The sequence below is a fragment of the Pseudorasbora parva genome, chromosome 20, assembly GCF_024679245.1.
Source record: "Pseudorasbora parva isolate DD20220531a chromosome 20, ASM2467924v1, whole genome shotgun sequence".
Lineage (NCBI taxonomy): Eukaryota > Metazoa > Chordata > Actinopteri > Cypriniformes > Gobionidae > Pseudorasbora > Pseudorasbora parva.
Genome location: NC_090191.1, coordinates 8,860,135 through 8,879,006, shown reverse-complemented (window position 1 = coordinate 8,879,006; position 18,872 = coordinate 8,860,135).

Below are 18,872 nucleotides of genomic sequence, written 5' to 3'. Positions count from 1 at the left end.
GCAGATATTCCTTGGCCAGCGCTTCCAGAATAGATCGCTCATATACTGGACTTGCCTCCATCTTTTACGGGCATAAGTATCCTCCTTATGGAAGAGTCCTGGTGGTAAGTTGGGGTTAGTCTTGAGCAGGAGTAGATGCTGTGGGGTAAGAGCTTCCAGATCATTTATATCATTGGAAGGCATGGTAATAGGCCTACTATTCAGAATGGCTTCACATTCACAGAAGAACATCTGAAGACCTTCCTCATCCAAGTTTTGCTCTCTCAGTATGGCACCCATGATTTTCCTGATGGAGCGGATGATTCTCTCCCACACCCCTCCATGGTGGGATCCGGATGGCGGATTGAATAACCATCTGATGTCACGTTGGAGCAAGCTGTTCTCAATTTGTGAAGTATTCCACTCTTTTATTGCCTTTCTGAGCTCATGATCAGCTCCAACAAAGTTGGTCCCATTATCAGATCTCATCTCTTTCACCTGACCTCTTCTTGCAATGAAGCGACGCAGAGCTTGAATAAAGGAGTCTGTTTCCAATGATGTTGCCATTTCTATGTGGACCGCACGACATGCAAGGCAGGTAAATATCACCCCATATCTTTTAACACATGATCTTCCACGTTTAATGTTAAATGGCCCAAATAGATCCACTCCAGTTCTGGTGAAGGGTGGTTCGTCTGGTACGACTCTGTTTCTTGGCAAGTCCGCCATCATTTGTGTGCCTGATGCACCATGTTGTCTTCGACAGATAGTACACCGTGACAACATTCTTCTGATTGAAGAAGGAGCATCGATAATCCAATACTTTTGACGTACATGAGACAAAACATGATTACGTCCACTGTGTCCCAGCCGCTCATGTGAATCTTGGAGAATCAGATCAGACACACGATGGTTCTTAGGCAGGATCATTGGATGCTTGGCTTCGGCTGGCATGGATGCTCGACTAAGCCTCCCTCCAACACGAAGGATTCCCTCTTCAAGTTGTGGATTCAGTCTGAAGATTCGACTACTCTTCTTGATGGAGTCCTTTCTCTGAAGAGCAGATATCTCTTCCTGGAACCTACTTTGCTGACAATGGCTGATGATATCCTTCTCAGCTTGTCGCAGATTGTCCACGGTCAGGTAAGTCCGTTTGAGACTCTTTTTATAGCTTAACATCTCCCTGTTCACCCGTTGTTGGTCACTGTACAAACCATTCATCTCCTTTCTCTTCCTTGACAGGTTTACCAGAGTTCCCTTGAGTCGTGTGAGCCACGCCACAGCCTTCTTGAGGTGTATCCATGAAGAATAGTATCCAATTAGTTGTTGCATTGCATCAGTGCTTTCTTCTACTGTTGTAGCATTGACAAGTATGCCTTTCTTGACCTCAGGATCTTCAGCCGTGAGCTCTTCTTGCTGATCGTGCTTATCTGGCCATTCCTTTTCAGGTTTACTGAGGAAGACAGGCCCTGTGATCCAAGCTTCGTTCTTCATGAAGACACCCACCCTTTGTCCCCTGGAAGCACAATCCGCAGGATTCAACTGTTGACATAGCTCCATTGCTGCACTTTTGATGCTTGCAAGATTATGGCAATCCTGTTCGCCACAAATGTCTTAAATCTGGTGTTCTCATTTGCTAAGTACTTGAGTACGGCAGTACTGTCCGTCCAAAACCTGGAATCTGACAGTGTCAACTGTAGTTCTTTTTTCAGCATGACATCCACCTTTACTGCTAAGACAGCCGCTGTCAGCTCCATCCGCGGGATGGTTGGTGGTTTGAGAGGAGCGACCCTTGCCTTTCCCAAGACAAATGAGCAGCATATTTGGTTGCTACTGTTCTTCTGGACTAAGTAAGTAACAGTACCATAGCCTGTTTCGCACGCGTCACAAAAGTGATGCAGCCGAGCGTGAACCGTTTTCCCAAACTCAGGGGGCTTAAAGCACCGATCCACTCCAAAGTCAGTGAGCTGTTGAAGCTCTTCAGTCCACTCTGTCCATTGTTGTGCAAGATGTTCTGGCACAGTGTCATCCCAGCCTATTCTTAGTCTACACAATTCTTGCAGGATGTTTCTAGCTGGCAGTATGACTGGCGACAACATTCCCAGTGGGTCGTAGACTGAACTCATTGTAGACAAGATTCCTCTCCTGGTGAGAGGCTTCTGATCTATGTGCACGTGGAACTTGAACTGATCTGACCGGATACACCACTGTACTCCCAAAGCTCTCTTGATGGCAAATGAATCCTGGTCAAGATCAAGATCTTTGACTTCTGTTGCCCGATCCTCAAGTGGAATGTTTGACAACACGTTTCGATTGTTCGTTGTCCATTTTGTCAGTCTAAAACCTCCTGTTTGACAGATGGCCTTCAAGTCCTGGAGTAGTTTAATTGCTTCTTGTTCAGTGGCAACTGATTTCAAACAATCGTCTACATAAAAATTATTTAAAACTGTATCCACTACTGCTGCACCAAACATGTTCTTGTTGTCCTCAGCATACCTTCTCAACGCAAAACTCGCGCAGCTTGGTGAGGAGGTGGCTCCAAACAAGTGTACCTCCATTCTGTACTCTTGCAGCTCCTTTGAGGTGTCTCCTTCTGGCCACCACAAAAACCTGAGGAGGTCAGCATCTTCTGATGGGACTTTGACCTGGTGGAACATCGATTCCACATCTGCCATGATTGCGACTCGCTCTTGACGGAATCTAGTCAAGACACCTACCAGACTGCTTGTCATGTCAGGCCCTTGCAGTAATTGTTCATTGAGTGTGGTTCCTTGGTACGAAGCACCACAGTCGAATACCACTCGCATTTTATGCTTCTTTGGGTGGTAAACACCGTGATGCGGAATAAACCACACCTTTCCATCACTCCGCTTTAGTTCTTCATCTGGAACATTTACAGCATAGCCCTTCTTTATCACATCATTCATGAAGCAGACATAATCCTCTTTAAACATCTGATTTCTCTGAAGCTTCTTTTTCATGTTGAGAGCTTGTTGCTCGGTCATTGGTCTGTTGTTGGGCATTTTCACATCTTTGTTCTTCAACGGCAGACCAATAGAGTAGTGGCCATTGACCAGCTTTGTCGATTTGGAGACTCTGTCCATAAACAGTTTATCTTCCTTAGACATTTCTAACTGCTCTCCTTGAGCATTCTCAGGAAAATCATACTTGAATTGCTGAGTCCATAAGTCTTCGAGTCGAGCCACTGAGATCCGATTCATCTGGATCTGCGGGTATCCATTCTTTGTCCAACTTCTGATGTTCTCACGCAGCGGTCCATTTACTGTCCATCCCAAAGCTGTGCGTACTGCATACGGCCCATCCTTGACACTGCGGATTACCTCTTCTGGCTCCAAAGCCTTTGCCACATCAGTCCCAATCAGAAGACCAATATCCACGTTGATTGATGGAATTCGTACACCTCGTAGATGTGGCCACATATCCACATCTTCTTGGGTTGGAATGTTCTCTTTACTTGCGGGAATGAACCTTTGTGAGAAAACACCAGTAAGCTCGATAAAGTCATCACCTTCTAGGCTACTCACTTCTAGATCTGATACAGCTTTACATGAAACTGTCTTTTGGTCTCCCATTGTAGTGAGTAGGATGTTCACGTTTTTTCCTTGCAGGTGAAGGTCATTTGCCAGCTTGTCAGTGCAGAAGGAGGCGTTACTCCCTGGATCCATGAATGCATAACAAGTCAGCACCTTGTTGCCTTTCTTTGCCTTTACTCTCACAGGAACAATTGCGAGGACACTACCTGTACCCCCGACCCCAGTCTGAGAGCATGCTTCCCCTGCATCCACGAATCCACTGACAACGGTTTGCCCTTCCTTTGGAGACTCCTCCTCTGGCTCCTCCTGTGAAGCCTCTTCCTTTGGTAAATCTTTACTTTTCTGCTTTATGTGTAAGAGCGTAGGGTGTGTTGCTGAACATATCTGACAGCTCTTCTTTTCTTCACAGGCATTACTCATGTGTCCTCCTATAAGACAACTGAAACAAAGTCCTTTGCTCTTAAGGAATTCAAGCTTTTCTTTATGCAGCTTTCTTTGAAGTTTCTTGCACTGTTCCATGGTATGATCTCCCTGACAGAAGATACAAGGTTTCATGAAGGCTTTGTCCATGTTTGTTCCCTTCTCCTGAGCTTTCTTGTTTCCAGCACCAGCAGCATCTTTCTTAGCTTTCTGTTCTTTTACTTCAGTGGCTAGTGTTGTGATGTTTTTCCTTCCACTTGACCTTTCAGTCTGACGCTTTGTTTGTCCTGAGATTTCGCCAAACACAGGGTGTGCTGCTATTTCAGCCTGCGTGTTGACAAATGACACTACGTCTTTAAACTTTGTCCGCCGATCTTGATTTTTCTGAATGTCTATGGCGACACTCCTGAATCTCTCTCTCAGCCTGTATGGGAGCTTTGATATGATCGTGCGCATGTTAGCAGCATTTTCCATCTCTTCTAAGTACTCCAGATCTGACATTGCATTATTGCAGTTTGTCATAAAGAGGGCGTATGCTTCGAGTGCTTTGGTGTCATCTGCTTTAATGGCAGGCCAGTTTAAAGCCTTGTCAAGGTATGCCATGGATATCTTATATTTATCACCAAAGCGTTCCTTTAGCAGTCTCTTGGCTTCAGAGTAACCCTGATCTGGATCCATATGAAAACAGCTGCGCACCAAGTCGTTAGGCTGCCCATTTGTGTGCTGTTCTAGATAGTAAAGCCGATCTTTGCTGTTTTCAGTCTTGCTTTCTATGCGGTGCTCAAAAGCTCTCATGAAGAGACGATATTCTAATGGATCTCCCTTAAAAACTGGAATGTTCGGTGATGGCAATGTAGATAGCCTTTGCTGCTTTATTAGGCTTTCAGTGATGTTGTTTTGCCGTTGCATGATGGTAACCAGATTATCTGAGTGATTATCTGAAGGGACATGAGCTCGTATCGCATCTGCGCCTCTTCCACTAATGTGGCTATGCTCAGTTCCGCTGCCAGCCAAACTCCTCTTACTGTGGCTGACATCACGCTTCCTTGGTGCAGACATCAATATTTCCACCATACTGCCTTTGGTTCTACCTGACACATCTGAATGTTCATATTTTCTTAACACGGCTAATTGTGCATCAGTTGCAGCGAGCCCTGCTTGCAGCTCCAACTGTTCTTTTTCAACCTTGAGCTGTAGTTCGTGCTCCTCTAAAGTCTGTCTTTTTCTCAATGTAGCTGACTTGGCTAACAGAGCAGCTCTTTCTAATTCAACCTTTAAGCGCTCAGCACGAGCTGACGATGTTGCAGAAGTAGCTGAAACAGACTTAGATTTTCTGGACTTGCTGGAAGTGACTGACACACTATCTTCAGGATGTATCTGCTCACTAACTTTGTTAGCCTCTTCTCTGCGTAGTATTGCATTCTGTATCCATGCATTCACTTCGTGCACAAATTCTCTGTGCTCCTTATTTCTTGGCTCAAACCAATCCCTTTGATCTGTTTCCAAATTCTCTACACATTCAATCTGGCAGAATATGTCTTTAACGTTTTCATTTATTTTACTGAATTTCTTTATCAGTGTTTCATACTTAGCCAACAGTTCCTTTGCTATGATTTCCACATTTGCATCGTCATCCATTAAAGCATGCAATTCGTTCTTTTTCTCAGTAAGTTGTCCTAGTATGGCTCTTCTAGAGTTTATTTTCGTTTGCAGATTATATTCCAATGCTTTAAATGTTGGTTTAACCACTCGCTTTTCCTCAGTTAGGCTTACCATGGATTCTGTTCCTGTTTCCGTCATGATTGCTTTGATAGTCCGTTCGTTTGCTTTTTTTTTTTTTTTTTACAAGTTCACTTGCCACAGTCGCGCAACAGCAACGACGAACTCGTTGAGATCGTTAACAATCCACTTAGCGCTCACCAGCCATGAGCACAGCACATGTACAGGCTAGTCAGTCCCTCGTTGAACCTTCATTCACGGTCCACTTTCCACAAACCTCTCCAAAGGCTCGTTATCCAATGTCAAGCTGGTTTTCTTACTATTGTAGAGGTTTGAAATCTTGAAATATGCAATGGCTTACACTTATAACTGCCAACTTTTAGCTAATTCTCTGTTAGGAATTTTTTATTTTATTATAGTAACTAGAAGAAGTGTTTTAGTCAGCTCACATTCTCTTTTGTAAATCTGAAACCAAGGAATAAAACCGGAGATTTTCATCTTTTATTTCAACAACGTTTCTCAAGTGGATTTATTGAACTGTGCTGGGCTGACAATGGACACTGTGAATGGGAATAGCTGCCTGGAATAATGTTAGACAGTTATTAGTGTAAGCCATTGCATATTTCAAGATTTCAAACCTCTACACCAAGTCTTCCAGAGTCGCGGTCAAAGCTGATTCGAAAGGCCGCCGTTCGCCAGTTTCTGTGTTTACTAGAAGCACGCAAACGCAACTCGGCCATTATGGCCCCGCCCACAGACTCTATACACGATGTGATTGTTCCAGCAAGAGTTAGGCGATTACAGCTCAGAAGGGTATTGAGAGTTGCTAGATACTATTTACATGTAGTGTAAATATTGCATTTTTTAATAATTTTATTTTACTGCTTACAAGTAGCCTAATAACTAATGATTTTTAAAAGGCAGCAGAGTCAAAGTCACAGCCCACTTCACTTTCAAATAATGGCAAAAAAATCTGTAATAATTAAAAATAATAGTAATAATTAAAAAAATTATAATAAAAATGTACTAACAAAACCTGACATAAAACAATTACATAGATTACATGTGGGTTTAATAAAATAAATCTACATCGTTTATCCTTTTGATCTTTCATTCAAAAATATCACAACTATCTAACCTTCATTGAAGTAACGACTGAATGTGGGAGAAAATCTCATTATGAAATGAATTTTTTTTACTCTCAGGTTCATTCTGTGAATTTATTGCTGTAAAATAAAATAAAAACATATTTAACAAGGATTTTAAACAAATACAAGAACTACAAAAGTTGTAAACTTATCCTTGTTTGTTGTTTGTTTTTCAGCATTGCAATCTTCAAAAGAATGGCTGAAATGAAACTAAAATTGTATTTTTAGTGCATGTTAAAAGATTGTACAAAAAAAATCTGCAAGGTTTTGAGATGTTTTTGTTTGTTTAAATACCCAATTAGTTATGTTAAAGGCAAATGGATGAATACATAAATGTAAATGCACAGGGCTGGTAGAGGAACAAAGTATTAAAAAAATAGTCCAAACTAAAGAAAAAAGCATGAAGATATATAATGCTATATGTTGGACAATTTATTCCTGATACACCATCTCAGCACAATAACGACATATATAAAATTAATAAAAAATATGAGAAATTAGCTAAATAATTAGCTAAATAAATCCAGTTGGTTAGACATCCAAAATTGAATGAGCTATGGTGTTGAGTTGAATAACTAACGAGCCTCTTATAAATAAACCTCACCATCTACCCAAAAATCTGTCTGTTTGATTGGGAAAAGATGGATGAAACGACTTTCCAGTTGTTGTATGATTTGAAAAAATCTGAAAGAATACCTGATGGTCTGTCAAAAAAACTAAAATATGTTCTTTTAAGAAAAGCAAAAAACTATGAGATCAAAGGTGAGTGGGGTATATTTGATGGTTGAGTCTTAAGGTCTGTTCAGATATCTTACTGAACAAACATACTACTTTTAGATGAAGTGTTGTACTACAAAAGACGTGGAGAGGGTGGTTTTGCCAAGGTGCTTTGTTGTATAGAGGAGGCCAAACAAGTTTTTGCAGAATTCCACACCAATCCAGTTGATGCCCACTGTGGAATTGTAAAAACAACTGATGTCTTCAGTCAACTATTTTATTGGCCTTCCATGACTGTGGGCATCAGAAATTGGGTGAGTAAAAATGTATGACTACTTTTTTATGTATTAATACATTCTATCATTTCTAAAATGACTGTCTGTTAGGTCATGCACTGTGCTGCCTGTCAGTCAAAGAAAACAGAAATCAAGAACAAAGCAGATTATATACCAATTGAGGTAATTTAGTATAAATGAGATGGTTGTATAATTTCCGATTTATGAAAGCACCACATTAAACATGTCACTTTTCCCCTCACAGGTTTCTGAGCCATGGGAAATAGTTGGCATGGATTTAGTGGGAAAGCTCACACCAACTGAAGATGGCTATCAGTATATCTGGTTATTTCACAAAGTGGTGTGAGGCTTTCCCACTAAAATCTAAAAGTGCAGAGGGGGTCACTGGCTGTATTGTCAAGTTGTTTTACAAATTCGGTGCCCCTAAAAGGTTGTTAACTGACCAAGGCACAGAATTTGTGAACAAGGTTGGGGTTATATTTCTTGTTTTGTTTCTTTGTTTTTAATTATTTTTTTTATAAATTGTAAAATTATAATTCCCTTAATATATACATCAATATGGGTGCTTTTAACTTACTTGGAATCATGAGTTAATGTGCACTGTACCATCCACAGACCAATGGATTGGTTGAAAGACTTAACGGCACAATTCAAAGGTATAAAACTGACAATTCCTAATAAACATGAATTAAACTACCAACTATTGTGTAGATGGGAGATAAAGAATGCCTCTTCTCTTGTCTCCCACATTCACATTTTGCACAGGGATTTGTCATAATTGCCACAAAAATGGATAATCGTTCACTCTTGATGACTCTATTCTTCTCTTAAGGTGTTTGAGCAAACTGGTGGGTAAGCAGCCGCAAAACTGGACAGATTATTTGGAGGCCACAATGTTTGGTCTCCGCTCAAAAAAACAAATGACCACAAAATACTTGCCTTATTTTCTGATGTTTGGTCAAGAAGCAAGGTATCCATGTGAGGTACCTAACAATTACGAGGTTAGTATCTTACATTTTGGTGCTATTTTATTTTATTTTTCTTCTGCAATCCAAAGTTAAATGCAACTATGCAACATTTTCCTGCATAGATCAATGAAAGCATTGAGAATATTGTGGCAGAGGAGTGTGTTGCAGAATGCATCAGAAGGCAGGACATGATTTGCAGAATGGTGCAAGAAAAAAAGAAAACTGGAAAAGGGAGTATCGATTCAGTTTAAAGTAGGTGAAAAGGTACTGCGGCATAACATCCGAAGCAGGCAGAGAAAGGGGGGCAAACTGGACCAGACCATATGGGTCCATACACAATTATTAACGTGGATGGAAAGTCTATTCATTTAAAGGATGACAAAAGACATACGTGTCCAAAGGTTAACAAAGATCATTTAGTTCATTTTTTGGAGGACTACCCTGTAGCAAAGTTCGATATAAGGAGGAAGGAAGAGGACAAGGGGTCGGCTGGACGGTTGATGCTTTCTCTTTATTTTCTCAATAAACTTGTCAGCACACACACATTCAAGTGTGGAATCTCATAACACGATCTCTCGATCACTTCCGGGTCGGCACTTCCGGCTTCCGGTACTCAGTCTCAATACATGGGGGTTCGCATCAACCGTCCGGGTTCTCTCTCTCCTCGATCTCCGGTTCCACTGCTGTTTTATCCCCTCTCCGCGCTCATTACTAGAACAAGAGACAGGTGTTATTAATCTGCTTCCAACCCACTCACGTACCGCTTGTCCCGCGGCTCTCTCTCCCGCTGCAGACCTCGCTGAACCACGCCCCCCTTGCCACATACCCCCACCGCCCGACTCAGGCCGGGGAGCCGTCCGGCCTGCAGCCCCCCCCCCCCCATTTCTGGAGAGGAAGTCGGCCACAGCCATCTGAGCACCCGGCCTGTGGACCACCTGGAACTTAAAAGGCTGAAGAGCTAGATACCAACGGGTGATCCGCGCGTTGGTATCCTTCATGCGGTGGAGCCACTGGAGAGGAGCGTGGTCCGAACAGAGGGTGAACTCCCGCCCCAGAAGGTAGTAGCGGAGAGTGAGAACGGCCCACCTGATGGCAAGGCACTCTTTTTCGATGGTGCTGTACTTAGCCTCTCTCTTCGAGAGCTTACGGCTAATGTACAGCACCGGCCGCTCTCCCCCCTCCACCTCCTGGGCCAGGACTGCGCCCAGCCCCCTGTCCGACGCGTCAGTCTGCAACAGAAAAGGGAGAGAAAAGTCAGGGGAGTGTAAAAGCGGCCCGCCACATAGAGCAGCCTTAACTCGGGTGAAGGCCTGCTGGCACGGCTCCGTCCATTGGACCGTATCTGGTAGCCCCTTTTTAGTAAGGTCAGTCAGGGGGCTGGTGAGGTCCGAATAATTTGGTATAAACCGTCTATAATATCCCGCCAGCCCCAAGAACTGCCTTACCTCCTTTTTGGTCTTGGGCCTCGGGCAGGTTGCAATTGCGGCGGTCTTATCAATTTGGGGACGCACCTGCCCATGACCCAAGTGGAAGCCCAGATACCTTACCTCCACCCGCCCAATTGCACACTTCTTCGGGTTGGCCGTGAGCCCCGCTCCCCTCAACGACCTCAAGACCGCCCGGACATGTTGCATATGCCGCTGCCAATCGTGACTGTAAATCACGATGTCGTCCAGGTAGGCAGCAGCATATGCGGCATGGGGACGCAAAATCCTGTCCATGAGGCGCTGAAAGGTAGCGGGTGCCCCGAACAAACCGAAGGGAAGCGTGACGAATTGGTGCAATCCGAACGGCGTGGTGAAGGCTGTTTTTTCTTTGGACAATGGAGACAAGGGGATCTGCCAATAGCCCTTCGTTAAGTCCAATGTCGAATAAAATCGAGCCGTGCCGAGCCGATCAAGCAACTCGTCAACCCGCGGCATTGGATACGCGTCGAATTTCGACACTGCGTTCACCTTGCGGTAGTCCACACAGAACCTGACCGAGCCGTCGGTTTTAGGGACCAAAACGATCGGGCTCGCCCAGTCACTGTTGGACTCCTCTATTACTCCCATATCGAGCATTGCCCCTAATTCTTCCTGAACTACTTTTTTTTTGTGTTCAGGTAAACGATACGGCCGGCTGCGAACTACCACGCCCGGCTCGGTCTCGATATGGTGCTGAATTAAGTCGGTACGGCCCGGTAGGGGCGAGAACACGTCGGCGAATTCCGCCTGTAGTTTTGAGAGATCAGTGAGTTGGGACGGTGAGAGGTGATCTCCCCCAGGGGCCAGTGCGACCGATTGTGCTTTGATGCTCGCCTCTGGCCCGAGATCATCCTCTCCCCCGATCACCGTCGCCAACAACACTGATTCGACCTCATTCCATTTCTTCAGGAGATTGAGGTGATATATTTGCCGTGCTCCGTTCCTATCGGACCGTATCACTTCATAATCGAGGTCTCCAACCTGTCGAGCGACCTCAAACGGCCCCTGCCATTTCGACATTAATTTAGAGCTCGATGTCGGGAGTAATACAAGCACTTTCTCTCCCGGTGTGAATTTGCGTAGTCTCGTACCCCTGTTATACGACCGGCTTTGGCGGTCCTGGGCTTGCAACAAATTCTCCCTAGATAGCCGCCCCAAGGTGTGGAGTTTTGTTCGCAAGTCCAGCACATATTGAATTTCGTTCTTGGCCAAAGAAGGCCCCTCCTCCCAAGTTTCTCGTAGGACGTCCAGCACCCCACGGGGCTGTCGTCCGTAGAGAAGCTCGAAGGGGGAAAACCCCGTGGAGGCTTGCGGGACCTCTCGCACAGCGAATAAGAGGGGTTCTAACCACCGATCCCAATTTTTGGCGTCTTCCTGTACGAATTTACGGATCATGGATTTAAGAGTGCGATTAAATCGTTCGACCAAGCCGTCTGTTTGTGGGTGATAGACGCTTGTCCGAATCGATTTGATGCCCAATAACCCGTATAATTCGCTTAACGTGCGTGACATAAACGCCGTGCCTTGATCAGTGAGGATTTCCTTCGGAATCCCCACTCGGGAGATTAAACGGAACAGTGCGTCCGCAACACTCTTCGCCGAGATGTTGCGGAGAGCCACTGCCTCCGGATATCGTGTTGCGTAGTCCACGATAACTAGCGCAAAACGATGTCCGCGTGCGGATCGCTCTAATGGCCCGATGAGGTCCATCGCAATTCTCTCGAAGGGGACCTGCATTAATGGAAGGGGGCGCAATGGCGCTTTTGGGGAGGCCAGGGGATTCACCAACTGACATTCAGGACAAGACGCGCACCACCTGCGCACATTGTCGTGAATGCCTGGCCAAAAAAATCGGGTCATTAAACGATTCAGCGTGGCCGCCTGTCCCAGGTGGCCCGCCATCGGGTTAGAGTGAGCCGCCTGGAAAAGCATTTCCCGGCGGCTCTTTGGTACTAACAACTGGGTTGTATCCACTTTTGTCTGAGCGTCTTGGGTCACTCGATACAACCTATCCTTAATTATGGCAAAATAAGGATACGTGACGGGCAAGGCGGGTTGAAGGGACTGACCGTCGATAGTGCGGACCTGTTGGAAAGCATGTTTTAGGGTATCGTCTTGAGACTGCTCCAGAGGGAAGTCATCGCGGTCCGAGAGAATCAGTCTCTCGACCCCGCTCGGTTCCTCTGAAGCAGTTCCCGAGGGTCCCGTATCAGTCTCACCAACCTGCACTCGCACCGCCCCGTTCCTAGCCTTGTTCCCCCAAGCGGCATCCGCACATATCGACCCCAATAACGCCGGAAAGGCGGGCCAATTTGTCCCCAGAATTAGCGGATGCCGGAGGTGGGGACTAACCGCCACCTCAACACTATGATTTTCTCCCCTAAACTGTATCGTGACTGGGACAACCGGATATTCCACCACATCCCCGTGCACACACCGCACCTTAACCATGCGGCTTGTATCCAATGCCCCAGGCTGCATCAGGCTTTGATGGATCGAGGTTTGGTTACAGCCTGAATCCACCAAAGCCTGATATGTACCCCCCTTGATACTCACAGGAACTTGGTACTCTCCTGCTTGATCAGGGGTGGCCCGCTGAACGTCCGGGACCCGGATCATTGTCCCGGTCCACAAAATGGTCCGGGTCGCCGCACCGCCAGCAGGCCAGCCCAGGCCTGCCCGCCGCCCCTGCGGCGGGGAGTGGGTTGGAATATGAGCGCGGAGGGGGGGTGGAACCGGAACCGTTATCCCCGCCCGACCCCAGCAGCCCCGCCCCCCTGGGCGGGGCCCTCGAACTCCCGTACTGCCCTGGGCCCATTCCACCCCGACCTCTGGGGGGAATGCGAGGGGGCCCTGGAGGGCGGGACCTAGGGAGAGGGACAGGGTGAGAAGGAGAGACAGAGGGGGGAGAGAGAGAGGGAGAGGTTAGTCGGGGTTCGCCGACCCCTGGGCACGCCACCAGATGGTCCTCCGCCAGGTTGATGGCCGTCGTCAGCGACGTGGGCCGGTGGCACTGGACCCACTCGGCGGTCTTCTTGGGTAGCCGAGCGATGAACTACTCCAGTACCACCAGATCGACGATGTGGTCCACGTCGCTTCCACCGGCCAATAGCCATTTGCGGCAGGCGTCCCGGAGCTGGTGGGCCATCGCGAAGGGCCGGCCGGTCTCCCCCCACTCTAGCGAGCGGAAACGCTGACGGTGCTGTTCGGGGGTCCGACCGACCCGCTGGATGATGGCCCTCTTCAGATCTTCGTAATCCAGGAGGTTCGCCACCGGCAGTTGTTGGGCGGCCGCCTGGGCTTCTCCGGTGAGCAGTGGAATAAGGCGCACCGGCCACTGTGCCCGGGGCCACCCGCAGGCCTCCGCCGCTTTTTGAAATAGGTCAATGAAGGCCTCGGGATCGTCCTGTGGCCCCATCTTGTGTAGGGGCACGTGGACCGGTGCGCTGGCGAGCCCGGCGGCTTCGGTGCGAACCTCCCGGTCTATCCAGCTCCGGAACCTCTCGCGGTCCTCTTGCTGGCCGCGGACGATGGCCTCGAATCGGCGCTCCTGGTCCGCCCGCAGCTCCAGCATTGACTGATGTTGTTCCTGGTGGAGGGCCGCGAGAGAGGTGATAATGTCCGCAAACGGCGTGGCGGAGGGCGTTGGAGTAGTCATGGCGGCGGCGCGGTCCTACTTCCTTCCCGGGTTTCGGCACCACTGTAGCAAAGTTCGATATAAGGAGGAAGGAAGAGGACAAGGGGTCGGCTGGACGGTTGATGCTTTCTCTTTATTTTCTCAATAAACTTGTCAGCACACACACATTCAAGTGTGGAATCTCATAACACGATCTCTCGATCACTTCCGGGTCGGCACTTCCGGCTTCCGGTACTCAGTCTCAATACATGGGGGTTCGCATCAACCGTCCGGGTTCTCTCTCTCCTCGATCTCCGGTTCCACTGCTGTTTTATCCCCTCTCCGCGCTCATTACTAGAACAAGAGACAGGTGTTATTAATCTGCTTCCAACCCACTCACGTACCGCTTGTCCCGCGGCTCTCTCTCCCGCTGCAGACCTCGCTGAACCACGCCCCCCTTGCCACATACCCCTTTAAAACTTCCCAAACACACCGATGATTTGTTTCCTGTCACAGTGTCCTCAGCCCTCCCTAACCCACCTGGCTACACCCCTGTTCTGCAACCCCCTCTCATTTTTTTGCACTACATTACCCTCCCACATACAACACAGCTTTCCACCATAAAAGAAATGCTTCCTTTCAGTGTTTCCTTTATACCTGTCCCTCACCCCACAACCCACATTCAACTTGCACATCCTGCCACCCAGCCTCTTGCCCGTGCTGTTGCCACCCAGCCTCTTGCCCGTGCTGTTGCCACCCAGCCTCTTGCCCGTGCTGTTGCCACCCAGCCTCTTGCCCGTGCTGTTGCCACCCAGCCTCTTGCCCGTGCTGTTGCCACCCAGCCTCTTGCCCGTGCTGTTGCCACCCAGCCTCTTGCCCGTGCTGTTGCCACTCAGCCTCTTGCCCGTGCTGTTGCCACTCAGCCTCTTGCCCGTGCTGTTGCCACCCAGCCTCTTGCCAGTGCTGTTGCCACCCAGCCTCTTGCCCGTGCTGTTGCCACCCAGCTTCTTGCCAGTGCTGTTGACACTCAGCCTCTTGCCCGTGCTGTTGCCACCCAGCCTCTTGCCCGTGCTGTTGCCACTCAGCCTCTTGCCCGTGCTGTTGCCACCCAGCCTCTTGCCTGTGCTGTTACCACCCAGCCTGCACTCCAAACTAACTGTCCTTCAAAACTCTGTATGTATTCTTCTGCCAACATGCATGCACATCTTCATATAAATAACTTTTAAGCTTGCAATGAACTCTCTATCTCTCTCTCTAGTGTTACAAGAAATATGGGCAAGAAAAAAAGGTGGGACACTGTAGTAAAACTGGGCCATACTAATTATTTACGTGGGACATTGAACGGCTCAGATATATGTATTATATATGACATGCATCATATGTGTGTATATACCTTTATTTCCACAGAGGACCTCTCTGACCTCTGCTTGGCATGTGGGGACAAATATCCTCATGCAGAGGGAGGATGCACAGGACACTTGGGTCTGTAAATACTTCTTTGAATTTTGACCTATGCTTTAAGTATGCTCATGCTTTAAAACTTGTTATAATGTCACTGTCTCTTTCAGATTCAGTGTGACTGCTGCAATGGATGGTATCACTATGATTGTGTTAACAGACCCAATTTGAAAGGATATTTTGTTTGTCATGGATGCCAAGGCCCTTAGTTTTGTTTAAGCTTTTGTTATTGTTTTTTGTCTTGTTTGTGCATCTTCAGAGAACATGCATTCTGCTTAAGCTTATCATGTGAAATGCATTATTTTGGTATTTATTCAATGACTACAATGAATGATTAAAAAAAGGATTGATAAATCTATCATTGCTTTTCTCTTAATTTGCATTTTAACACTCAGCTTATCAGAACAAAGAATACATTGTGTGAATACTTTACATTCTTTCTTTTACAGCGCTACATTTCTAGAATGAATCCAAAGGAAATAAACTTATTTAAATGCAATAGCCAAATAAGTTGCATAACTTGATGGCCAAAGTACCTTATGAGTGTTATGAGTGCTTATGGGTGTCAGCATATGACCCATATTTGAAAACTGCCAACAGTAAACACAAAACATCAGAGAACATTTAAAAATATCTATTAAAACTTGCATTTGAATGTTATTTGTCATTTCATTCAGATCTGCAAAATAAATGACAACTATAGGGACACCGTTTACAAAGATGCGAAAAACAACGAATAGTTGTGCGACTAGTTTTATCCCTAAAGATAAACAGGCTACACGGCAAAAAAAATGTATGACAAAACCATGAATAACCAGCGTTCTGATAAAAGCACATGCAAAGCCGAACGGCATATTATGTAAAGATTACAAACAGTTGTAGGCTTACAAGTAAATCCATTCACGCGAGTCGATTCGGCTGTATTGCCTTATCGAAATAATCCACCGAACATGTGATCCCAAAAAAAACAACAACCCCTTTCAATCCATTCGTTTGTATTCCAATAAACCCGTGCCCACAGCTGGCGAATACTCATGAATATGCATGTATGCCCTAGCCTGGCTCTGCCCTCCTATGTACTTCCGCTCAATTTTCATTTTCCTTCAGTACTATGTCTGGGACTGCTGTGTAGTCTTAGGTTTTCTCCGAACAAATTTTTACCGGTCCAATCAGCGAACAGAGGGAGTGGCTGAGAACGATGACGTTGATGTCGAGCGCTAGTTTGAGATGTAGTTCAGTAATGGCGGCGGAGAAAGATGCAAACTAAACCATTCATTGCATTGTGGCACCGCTGCCGAATATCCAGAAGTTAAAGCCGGAGCAATAACAGTCTTTGCTGGGGTTTGTTGGTGGCCATGATGTTGTGGCCCTCCAGCAGGGTAAATTCGGGAAAAGTTTGATGTCCCAGATTGCTTCGTTAGTGATGAAGGAGTTGGCTGAAGCTATTCGGACGGTAACTGTTTCTCGTGGGGTCGGAAGGTATTGCCATCATTTAAGTTACAGGGACTGGTCAGTTATTTTATTGCCGTCCGTCTCTCACCACCCGCGTAAAAATCCCCGGCCGAGTTACCGACTGCTTTTGACAAACGCAAGGTCGTGTTGATGTAATAGCTGTCCGAATCCACATCTCTTGAGTTTTCAACAATATATCACTTCAAAATTCACTGTTTATAATCATTTTTGACCACTGCAGAACACCATACGGTTGCTTTGCTGTTATTAGGATGCATTTATAGACTTGTATTTCCTTAAAATGCTGGCAAGTATTTAGAAGGGCAATATATTTCATCACCGCTCAAACAAATTAAAATAAAAGCACTTAAACATTTGAATTGGTCCGTTATTTATAGCAGCATTTATTATCATACCAAGCATATGACATTTTATTTACAGCATACAATCATGTTACGGCCCACGTGAGCGCCGCGTTCCCGAACACAAAACTCTCCTCTCCAACGTGGCGTGAATAAATCGCAATCCGAATGCACGAGTTTTAGGTTTTATCCTATAGTTTTATTACTGAGGTGGCATGCACATGTGTTATTTTATTTTGTCGGATTTCCATGAGTGAAACAGGCGAAGGGCGCATGACATACGTCACGACCCAACGTTAGCGATTGGTTATGGCAGATCCAGAGTGGCTCAGGGCAGATCCAATAGTTTTAAACCTCAACAGGGTGCCCGCCTTCGTGGAAATAAACCCTTGTCAATGAAGGGTGGCCAGACTCTATGTACAAATGAAATGTACGAGAGTCTGGTAAAACCAGGCTATGTATGCCCTGCCCATTGGAACAGTTTTTCACAGGAACTGAATATTACACAACACCGGGGGAAGCAAATCTTTGCGACACAACCTCTCCCGTCATTTCAGCTCCCCCTTCAAAACAATGAAAGTATGGCGAAGTTGGTCTCCACGGCTCTGCTTTCGTCAGCGAAAAAGTTAAGCATTGGTCGCGCGCAGCTGAACTGCGGCTCGTGTATTGCAAATAAAGACAAATATTGTACATTCTGTCTGATTTTCTGGTGGTCTGCTCGACCCCTGTCATTCTTGGCAGCATATCTGCTGCAAATGCGACGGTGTTCCCCTCAAAGACAGTAAAAGAAATGGACAGAGCGTTCCCATAGACTTCAACGGCAGAAAGTGAGGTCAATTAGACGCATTCACTTCCTGATGGCTGAGCGAACTGAGCAGGCTCAGACTGAGCTTGACGACATAGATGTGACGTGAGCCTCCTGTCTGACGCCGGCTTCACACTGCACGCGTAAGCAGGGCGTAGGCAGCGCTGAAGCAGCGCGTGTGTAAAGCAGTAGCAGCGCGCACACTTTTTCCTTTCACACAGGCAGCGTTTGTCGCGCGCAGTTGTCACGCGCAGTTGTATACTGAGTAGGCTACTCTATAATGGATAAGTTTGCATTTCTCTTTAATGTATTTGAAATGGAAATAAAGCAAAGATTCAGATTTATCATGAAGCATTTATCATTATTTTTAAAAAATCGTTTCACTTGTTTCTGATGTTTTTTTTATTTCGTTTAGTGCGAGTTTTTGATAGAAGAAAGGCCATCGCACTAAATGTCCATGAAAAGCACATTGCTAAAAAGAGAAACTTCAGGAAATCGTCTTGAAATATTGGATAGGCATCAAATTTACATGCATTACCCATCATAAACCTCTTAAAGATAATTCATAAATGACTGTAATAACTAAGAGGAAACTTCTTAATGATTTATCGAATAATTAATAACTATATGAGCAAATTATCTAACGTTTTTAAAAAAAATGACAAAATAACGCACATCATAGTCTATCTACATGTCTATACTGTTTGTGTGCTATATTAATGTGTGTATATTCTATTTACCTATCCATATTTAGTTGTTCGTTCGTGAGACAACGAAAGACTGTCAAAAACACTTAAAAATGACGTACCATCAGCACCAAGAGCCGCTCACGCTCACCAACTTCCTCCCATGCTTTTTCCTTCACTTGCAAGTCTTTATAAAGCAAACTGTGTGGATCACAGAGAACTGTGT